Here is a 9,357-nt window from a genome sequence, read left to right as displayed (position 1 = left end):
TATTGTGTGCTAAGCTCCGTGGAAGATAGAGGTAATTGCTCTGTTCCTGGTGCAGCGCATAAGATCCTAACCTCAGAGAGGTTGCAGACTGAACAGCAAGCCAGCATGCATAAAAATAAGTAAAATTCAACAGAAAAATTTTTAGTTCAGAGAATGTTGAAGGGGAGTTGGGATGATGAGAGGGAAGAATTGCAACTTAGGAGGGCTACCATTTTTTAAGTGCTTATGTATCAAACACTTGATATGTTATGTAATGCCCAGGAAAGCCTTGTTAGTTCGGCACAATTTTTATCATTCTCGGGTCACAGAGGAAGAAACTGAGACTCAAAAACATAAAGTAACTTGCCTAGTTAGCAGGTGGGAAAACTCAACTCAAATCCAGGTCTGAGGGATGCCAAATCTTAGCGGAGTGGGTGACGGGGGTGGGGGGGGGGCTCATTTAAACTAGATTGGGTTTGGAGAGTTGGGAGAATATCAGTGAATGGAACTACAAATACTCATTGAGACACTATTACATGCCACACTCTTGTCCAGGCACAAGGAGAACGGCAATTCCTTCTGCCCCAGATGCCTTCCCCTTACCTCCAAAACCCCAAAAGGGAGCTGGGAAATAAAGGGTGAGTGAGAACACGGAGAAGCTAGAGTGGGGAGACAGGACAGGAGGAGAGAAGGGACGCCAAGCCCCTGCAGCCCATCCTACTAACACTGCTGGCGGGGCGGATTTCTAGGAAGAGGAGGGGACGCAAAGGTACCTGGTCCTGAGATCTTTGTCCTCTTTGAGGTCTGTTTGCTTAACCTCTTCCAAGCCAGGGGCTGGGAGGGGTGGGCAGGAGAGGGGATGGATGTGGCGGAAGCCCGCTGGGGAAAGAGACTCTGGGTGGGAAGAGAATGTCTATTACTCCAGCCCCTAGAGACCCAGGCTCGGGGATTCCATTTGCACGGAGCTTCCTTCCCCTCGCTTGCCAGGATGCTTCCCCTCACTTGCCAGGATGTTTCATACCAAAAACATTCCAGAAAGCAGGCTCAAAGAGGTGACTCTGGGCCCCAGGGGGGAAGGCTGAAGCCCTAGGAATATTTAGTGCCACATCAGTGCTTCTGGAATGTGAATAACCCAGACAACCACCTGGGGCAACTTTGGTAGACAGGAAAGGGCCTTCAGAAACCAAGGCAAGAAAGTCTTGGTCAGAATTCTCACCTTAGCCTCAGCCCTTTCCTGGGGCAAGTCCATCCAGGCTGTCCCTGAGTGGAAACCCCCTCACTGGGTAGTACCGAGGCTCCTCTGCGCAGAGCGGGGAGACCCCCACAGCAGGCTTGTCAGGAGGAGCCCTTCCCTTCTCCCCAGACCCCATCCCAGTCAGGCTGCCTTGGACCTTCTGATGGGCCGGTGGGAAGGGGAAATGGAAATGCAACAGTCCCCTGCATGGCACAGCGCCCACATCCCACTAGAGCTTCTGCTCAGCTCTGCAAGCCAGAATCCAGAGACTCACTGACAGCCAGAGCATGTCTGGACTGTGATGAAGCCAGGACAAAGGGCGAGCTGAGGAGCCTGGGCATTTTTAAGAGGAGACTGGGGTTGGGGGGATACATTCGTATACAAAACGGACAAAAATCTCTACCCTTACGGGGTTTCCATTCTAGTGGAGGAAGATAGACAACGCAATAGATATAATAAATAGGTGAATTATATAGTATATTAACAGGTAATAAGCATATGAGGAGAATGGGAAGGGGACAGGGAATAACGTTTTATATCGGGGTGATCAGAGAAGGGCTCATCGAGACGGTGGCATTCGTGCAAAGACCTGAAGGAGGGAGGTGCTAACCACATAGATATTTGGGGGAACAGTGTTCCAGGTGGAGGGAACAGACAATAGAAATGCCTTAAGTGGGAGCAGGTCAGGCTAGTTCTAAAACAGCCATTGAGGTTTTCGGGCGAGCAACATGGCACCTGCCATGCCTATGCTAATGGTTCCGCCGTGGCCCGCAGCCCAGGGACTCCTCCGGAACTGTTGGGAGCAACTGCAGCGGAAACTTCGGCAGAGCCGGCCAGGCTTTCCCAGTCCTCAATGGGGACCAGCATTAGCGGTCCAAGGTCCAGCTATATTTACAGAACCAGCAAATGATACCAATGGAAGGAAGGAGATTTCAGTTTTTTGGAGAGCATCTTTTGGATGGCATCTCCCAAAGACAGACGCAGCATTGAAGTTAACAGGTGTAGGAGAAGAAACCCTCATAAGCTTATTAAAGTTAAGAACAATATAGACGTTTGTCCTGAATGCGGTCACCTGAAACAGAAACACGTCCTCTGTGGCTATTGCTATGAGAAGGTGTGTAAAGAGACAGCGGAAATCAGACGACAGATAGGGAAGCAAGAGGGAGCCCCTTTCAAGGCTCCTACCGTGGAGATCATGGTGCTGTACTTGGGGGAGACACCCTCCGAGCAAGATCAGGATAAGAGGATCATTGAGAGAGAACGGAAGTGGCCATCCTGGTTTACCCAGAATTGACAACAAACATGTTTTGAGAGGATAACTTCACATAAGACGTTTCTCCTGAAAAAGAGGAAGATTCTTTGTTTTTATGTTGGTTGTGTGCTTGTTTTTAAATCATCAGCATAGCCTAAAGCTTTCTTTATAAGCAGTTAGTTTTTTTGCAGGTAATTTGAAGAATGCATCAGGAGTAAAGTCTGAAAATGTTCGTTTATGCAGAGGCTCAATGGATTTATGTGTCTGTTTCTATTATACTATGAAGTTTTAGTACACAGAATTTTCAGGACAGAAAAATAAAACCTAATTTAAAATTCATAGCCAGAATTATGCGTCTGGGCTCTGGTTTTGTTTGCCACTGGTTTTTCTTACAAGAATACTTACTCAAATGCTTTTGTTTAAGTAACACCTGAAAATAGGTTATTTAAATTCTGGGTATCGCTTTTTTAAGATGGTAGATGTAGCAGTAAGAAAAAGTTCGTTCTCTTTGGGTTTTTTGTTTGTTTGTTTTAGCAAATTAAAATTGCCTTTGTATGGCACTTTAAAACAAAAAAAGCCATTGAGGCTGGAACAGAGTGAGTGAAGGAGAAAGTAGCAGAGAGAGGGTCAAGATAGGTAGCAGGGGTCGAGCAGTAGAGCACCTAGGGCCTTGTGAGCCATTATACAGGTTATGGTTTTTTTCTGAGTGAAATGGGGAGCCAGTGGGAGGTTTTGAGCAAAAGGAATGGCGTAATCTGACTAAGGATTTTTTTTGTTAATTCCTCTGGCTGCTTGTTGAGAATAGCCAGGGGGTGGGGGTGGCTTGAAGGACTTGAGGGATGTTGCGTCCACTGTTCGAGAGTGGGAAAGGTGGCAGGTGGAGGGGGGTGGGGGAAGCTAGGGAGCACTTCGACCTCCAGCGGCGATAAGAGGTATAAGGAGTCTGGAATTTGGGAAAGAGATGTGAGTTGGAGATAGAGATTTAGGAGTTGTTGCTAGGAAAGAATTTCTGCTCTGGGTGGAAAATCACCTTAGTTGATCTCTGAAGTTCCTGAGTTCTAAAGGTTCTAGGATTTTATTGAATGGGAAAGCAGTTATTTGTATAGCTGATCAGTTGTTTGTGAAAGCTTGACAGCCTCGACAGCGGGGGAGGTGGGTGTTGCTGAGCTGGGGAGGCAGTTCTGCCTGATTGCAACTGGCTTTCTCGTCCTGAGGAACACAACGGGGCTTCTCCCATCCTTGGGAGAAGGCTGGGGGGCGGGTTGGGGGGGGGGGGAACGGTCCGTTGTAGAACCGAGTCTTCCTGTACGAGAGGGCTGTACTAAAAGATTTCTCAAGACCCTCCCGCTCTGAAACTTTACGGCTGTGCATCTTCTAAGGCTTTTACAGGTTTTATAAGAACATGGGAAATGTCACCCTTGGGCCAGGGCTCTGCCTCTGACACTGGCAGAGGGGATGGGAGTTGCCTTGTACAACCCAGGCCCCAGAGGAGAAGCGGGCTCCCGGATTCCCAGTTCTCTTCCTGTGTTTCAGAGCTTCCTGCTTCAGATCACTGGGGAGCTTGAGCGCAGTCCACAGGGGCCTGGGAATCTGCATTTTTAACAGGCCTGTTGATTGGTTCTGATGACACCAAAGTTTGAGAACTGACTCCAGGTGAGAGCCTTAACTTGCCTCTACAGAGCTGCTGCCTTTAGAGGAATTTTATGCCACTGGGCACACAGCTTCTCTCTGGGATACAAACCTCTTTCTCTTTCTCCCTCTCTCACTCTTATTCTGCCTCCTTTCGGCTCTAAAATGCTCCCATCACTGATTGTTTCTCGGAAGAATTCCCCATGCTTTTCAGGCTCTTCCCTCCTCACTCCAGGCACCAGTCCTCTCCCCCAGCTAATCCCACCTTCTCAATTTCACCTTTTCCCCTCTGGGGGCATTTAGGTCAAGTTGGGAGAATGAGTCATCCTAGGGTTGGGGAGGGGGGCTTTAAGTCCATAAATGGGCAAAAACTCTGATTTCAGGTCTCAGTCTCTAGGAAAGAGCCAATTTCTCCCCACTGTCCCCCGCCCCCAAAGGAATTCCCCAGAGAAAAGGAAGGCGTTGGGAGAGGTACTGACCAATGAAATTCTAGAAACAGCAGTTTTTTAGGAGATAGGAGACTGACTCAGCTTCCCTGATAAACAGACAGTGCCGGCCAGGATTTTCCCAGCCCAAGAGGCCAAAATCCCATTTCCGGGCGGAAACGAGGGCCCAGCCAACACCACCCCCTCCCTACTCCTCACTGCTTTCCCCTCCTAGAAGAATGCAGCTCCAGGCGGTGCTGACCCGGGCTCTGGACAGCACAGGCTCTCAGCTATCCCAGCAGGGCTGACCACATGCCTCACCCAGACCCCGGGGAAAGGGTGCTGTGACCTTTTAAAGTTCCCTGGCTGGATTCTGAATCACCCTCCAGCCTGGCCTGCGGTGTCTTCCTGATCTTTGGCTGTGCCCATCAAGCAGGTGGGCCCCTGGTTGGTAGCAGACCAGCCGCTGGCATGGAGCCCCCCTCTATTAAGGGACCCCTGGCTTGCTCTGCCTCCCAGCCCAGTGCTCAGTTCTCTGTGAATGGAAAAGCCATTGGCCAGGTGGCACCTGGGGAGAGCTGGCTGTCTCCTCCTCAGAACCTCACACAGTGGCCAGGTCTCCCTTGAGATCCTTTCACAATTCAGGGTCTGGGCCTCACGTGGCTGCTCTAGAAACCTTGCTTGCAACAGGCCCAGGAGACTAGGGGGCAGACTCACAAACCTCCAGGAGATGAACAGACACAGCCAGAATGCCAATTTGTTGATTTATAATGAAAAATAGAACTGCTGTGAAACCCACCAGACACTCGGGTTTGCCGATGAGCACGTTCGCTGTCTGTTGGCCATTTCACACGAGGGGAAGCCGAGATTCAGTGGGACGGTTACTCGGGCAGCACAAGAGCTGGGCAGGGAACGCTGTGGCCATGAATGGTCTTCGTGGAGTACCAGCCTCTCAGCCAGGACGCACCAGGTGGCCGTGTTCAGGACGCGCTTCCCCAGTACAGCTCTGGAGGACATCCCACACATGTATTTGTTGCCCCAGAGACAAGCTCCTGGCTTAGCACATTCCTCCTTTAGGTAGAACAGAGTGCAGTCACTTAGAGAGCCCCTTTCACAGTACGCTCACACCAGTCCTGTTGCCCCAAGGATTAAACTGGATGACTCATGAATGTGCTTTGTAAGCAACACCTCCCCAAAGAAACTAAGGAGTGGGAGAAGGTACTCAGTAAATGTTTAATAAAGGGCCTCCACCTGCTGTCCTGGCCCCAGCCCCTTAGAAATGGGAATCTGATAATTGAATCAGTGAAAAGCCATCCCCTAATAAACCCATCAACGTGTATTGAGACCTTACTGTGTTCTAGGTGCTGTGGAAATACGGAAGCAATAAAGGCATGGTTCCCTCCCTCAAGGAATTTGTATATAATAAAGTTGAAGCTATAAAATAACATCTACAGGATGATCGTGAACAGCCCAGAGGTGAGTGTGCTAAGGGTGTATGTCTGGTACAAAACATGTGTAGTATGCTCATGTTCTATTGGACTTGGTTGTAATGGGTCCACTCATGTGGATGAGGGATGGACCACTGGCTGTTTTGGGTCCCCACTCTTTTGTCACTAGATTGGTCAGTAAATGAATAAGGCCCCCACTAACTAAAGTCTCTAGGTGTCTAGGCCCCAAGGCAGGGTCTCACTTGAGTCCACTCAGTTGAAATGTGAGGGCCCAGCTGTCCTTCCTCACAACCACTAGCCGTGGCAGGAAATGAGAGAGAGGGTCAGAATGAGCAGATGAACACCAGGGAGGGACGGGGGCGTAAGGTGGTTAGCTCCCTCCTTGCCAGCTATGGCTGGGGCCGGTTGGGGCAGCGAGCACACTGGTTCTTTGACCCTGTCCCCAGCAGCCCATCCATTCTTTTCTCGCTGCCTGGAGGAGTTTACCTTCTTTAGAGCCTCTCAGAGCCTCAAGATGAGGCAGAATTGTAACTCTCTCTCTGAGTCAGCTTGGTCCACTTCATAACTTGTGTGCCACCCCTAGGGCCCTTGGGTCCGAGTCTTTCTAGACCCATTTTTTTTCATCCCTGCTAAGGCACTAGACGAGATCCGGCCTCAGCCTCCTCCCACCCCCACTACTTATCTCAGAAATAAGAACCAGCTTGGAGTCACATTAAATTATGTGTGCAGTGTGTCATATACCCACCCCAAATCAATGTCAGGGGCAAGGTGCTGACACTGATCAGCACTGAAGTCTCTGGTGTTGCTCTAGAGCACCAGCTCTCAAAGTGTGGTCAGGGACCCCTGGGGGTTCCCCAAGTCCTTTCAGAAGAAAACAAGGTCCAAACTGTTTTCATCATAATATGAAAACATCATTTGCCTTTTTACTTTCATTCTCTCATGAGTGCACAGTGGAATTTTCCAGAAGCTTCATGGTGTGTGATATTATAACAGACCGGATGCTGAAGGAGACATAAGAATCCAACTCTGCACGGCAATGTGAACATACTTAATACAATCAAACTACACACTTAAAACAGTTCGGATGGTAAATTTTATGTTATGTATCTTGTTACCACAATTAAATTTTTTAATTTTAAAGAAAAGAATCTGTCTCTTTTTCATTAAGCCAAACATTAAAAACATTTGCAAAACATGTAGAACAATGCCACTCTTCTCACTATTTTTTGTTTGTTTGTTTTGGAAAATATAGCAAGTTTTTGTAAAACTGTTTTATATATGTACATGTGTAATGAGTTATTACTGTCACTTTTTAAAACTTATTTTAAAATAAATTAATAAATATTTTTTAATTTATGTTTTAATTTCTAATATGATAAACACCAGTTCACCCACATAAATGCTCTTTGAGTGTCCTCAATAAGTTTTTAGAGTATAAAGGGATCCTGAGACCAAAACATTTAATAACTGCTGCTCTACTGAGAAGGAATACAGCAGGTAGGGTTGCCAGATAAAATGCAGGATTCCCAGTTAAATTTGAATTTCACATATACAACGAATAATTTTTTAGTGTAATATTACCTAAAACACGCTGAACTAAAAAATTATTTGTTGTTTATGTGAAATTCAAATTTAACTGGGTATTCTGTATTTTTATTTGCTAAATCTGGCAACCCTGACAGCGGGAAAGATTTAGGTTAGACTGAGAACTTGAGTCAGATGTTGGGATTCTGACCCAGGAAAGGATGGAGAATTTCTGACAGCTTTGAGAAAACCGAATGGTTCTGAGGGCCCTAAATGCTTAGGGCTAGGGGTTACAGCCAGGAGGTGGGGCGGGGACAAAGGGTCTTCCCTGAGCTGGGCCCAAGACTCACTCCAAGAAACCCAGGCAGCTGGAGGATTAGCAAAAGCAGTGGAAAGTGAAACCCAACGTTGGGAGGACTGAGGTCTCTGAAGGATGTCAAAAACATGAGGCAGTGAGGTCATTCGGCTGCCCCTGAGCTCTGCTAAAAATAGTTGTGGTTGCCATAGGGGTGAGAGCTATCAGGAAGCCAGGGGTGAATCTCCATGTCTGGTTGGGGCTGTGCAGAGATATAGCTGGGGCGGTTGGGCCGTCAGGCCAGGTGGCAGGAAACCTAAGACACACGTTTGGGGCTAGAAATAACAGAGACAAAGAATTAGTCTTAGGAGCAGCCCAGGGGAGAAGGGCCCACACCTCCAGCTAGAATGGAGGCCAATGACAGGTCCCTCCTCCCATCAGCATAGGGAAGCTCTAAGAAGCTCTTTCCTTTAAGAGAGGCAGGGGTGCCCCAGAAATAAGACTAGCAGGGAGGTTTTGGTGCTTTTTTAAAAAATTATTTTATTTTTTTGCCTTCAACATGTATTTAGCATTACTCTATACTTGGCATTGTACCCATCCCTGAGGATTCTGAATTGAATAAGTGTGGTTCCCACCCTCCAGAGTCCGGTGGAGGAGACAGATGCATAAAACCAACACAAATTTATGAATTCTTTTTGATAAGGGTTAATGATCAAAGGCCCGAGCAGCAACCCACCCGCTGCAAACCAGGCCCCTCCCTTTAGCAACCCCCAGCCCCAGCCCAGGCTGCAAACCAGCTGAGGGTGGAGAACCACCCAGATGCCTGCAGAGCGACACTCCAAGTTCCAGACCCTTTCTCTGCCCACACACCTCTGCCAACTGTTTGGAGCAAAGGAAAATAACCCAGTTTGGGGAAAGACATAAAAATGACAGTTTTCTGTCTTGAACCTTCTCCCTCACCCCATCCCAGCCTGGGAAAACCTGTTAGATGCTTCTTGAGAGGGTTTCTAAAGGCCATTATTGGCTTCCAGTTAAAGTGGGTGAGCGTGTGTATGAGGCAGGCTGGCCTTCGTTGACCATGGAGGTTTGCGACCCAGTTCGAAGTGACAGAACAGGTAGAGACAAAAGACAGCCTCATTTCTGGTGTCTAGCACTTACTGAACAAACATGGATTGAGCCCCTATTGCCAGGGACCAGGGTGGGATGTCGAGTCCAGAGCTCCAGCCTGCTAGAGGCACCGTCATTACACAGCACACTGGGGAAAGCTTCATGGAGGGAGTGAGCTGCGTGCTGCAGGCTGAGTTTCCCGGGTCAAGTAGAGGGTTTTAAGGAGCAAGAATTCCTTGAAAACTTAAACACTGACTTCAGACAGTCAAGTCTGGTGCCTGTACGTAAACCTCATCCACTCAGTTGTGCTCCATATCCCAACTGCCACCCCCTCTACAGCCCCATTTTATCCTCGGATATGCTCCTGCCAAGTAAGGTGTCTGCTCTGTAGGGAGAGGCAGGTCCAGGGGCTCTTTCTCTGTCCCCTGGGTTCCTGGGGTTCAGGATCCAGGCCTGGTTTCTGC

At 48.3% G+C, this 9,357-nt stretch overlaps 1 pseudogene; it reads left to right on the top strand.

Annotated features, from left to right (window-relative positions):
* Nucleotides 1-1,941: 1,941 nt before the first annotated feature.
* LOC114898023 lies at nucleotides 1,942-2,507 on the top strand (annotated as a pseudogene).
* The last annotated feature ends 6,850 nt before the right edge of the window (nucleotides 2,508-9,357 follow it).

Source organism: Monodon monoceros, unplaced genomic scaffold (genome assembly GCF_005190385.1).
Source record: "Monodon monoceros isolate NGI ecotype Baffin Bay Population unplaced genomic scaffold, NGI_Narwhal_1 Super_Scaffold_18, whole genome shotgun sequence".
NCBI classification, from domain to species: domain Eukaryota; kingdom Metazoa; phylum Chordata; class Mammalia; order Artiodactyla; family Monodontidae; genus Monodon; species Monodon monoceros.
The sequence above is the reverse complement of the archived record's forward strand: the minus strand, read 5'-3'. Positions and strand labels throughout refer to the sequence as shown.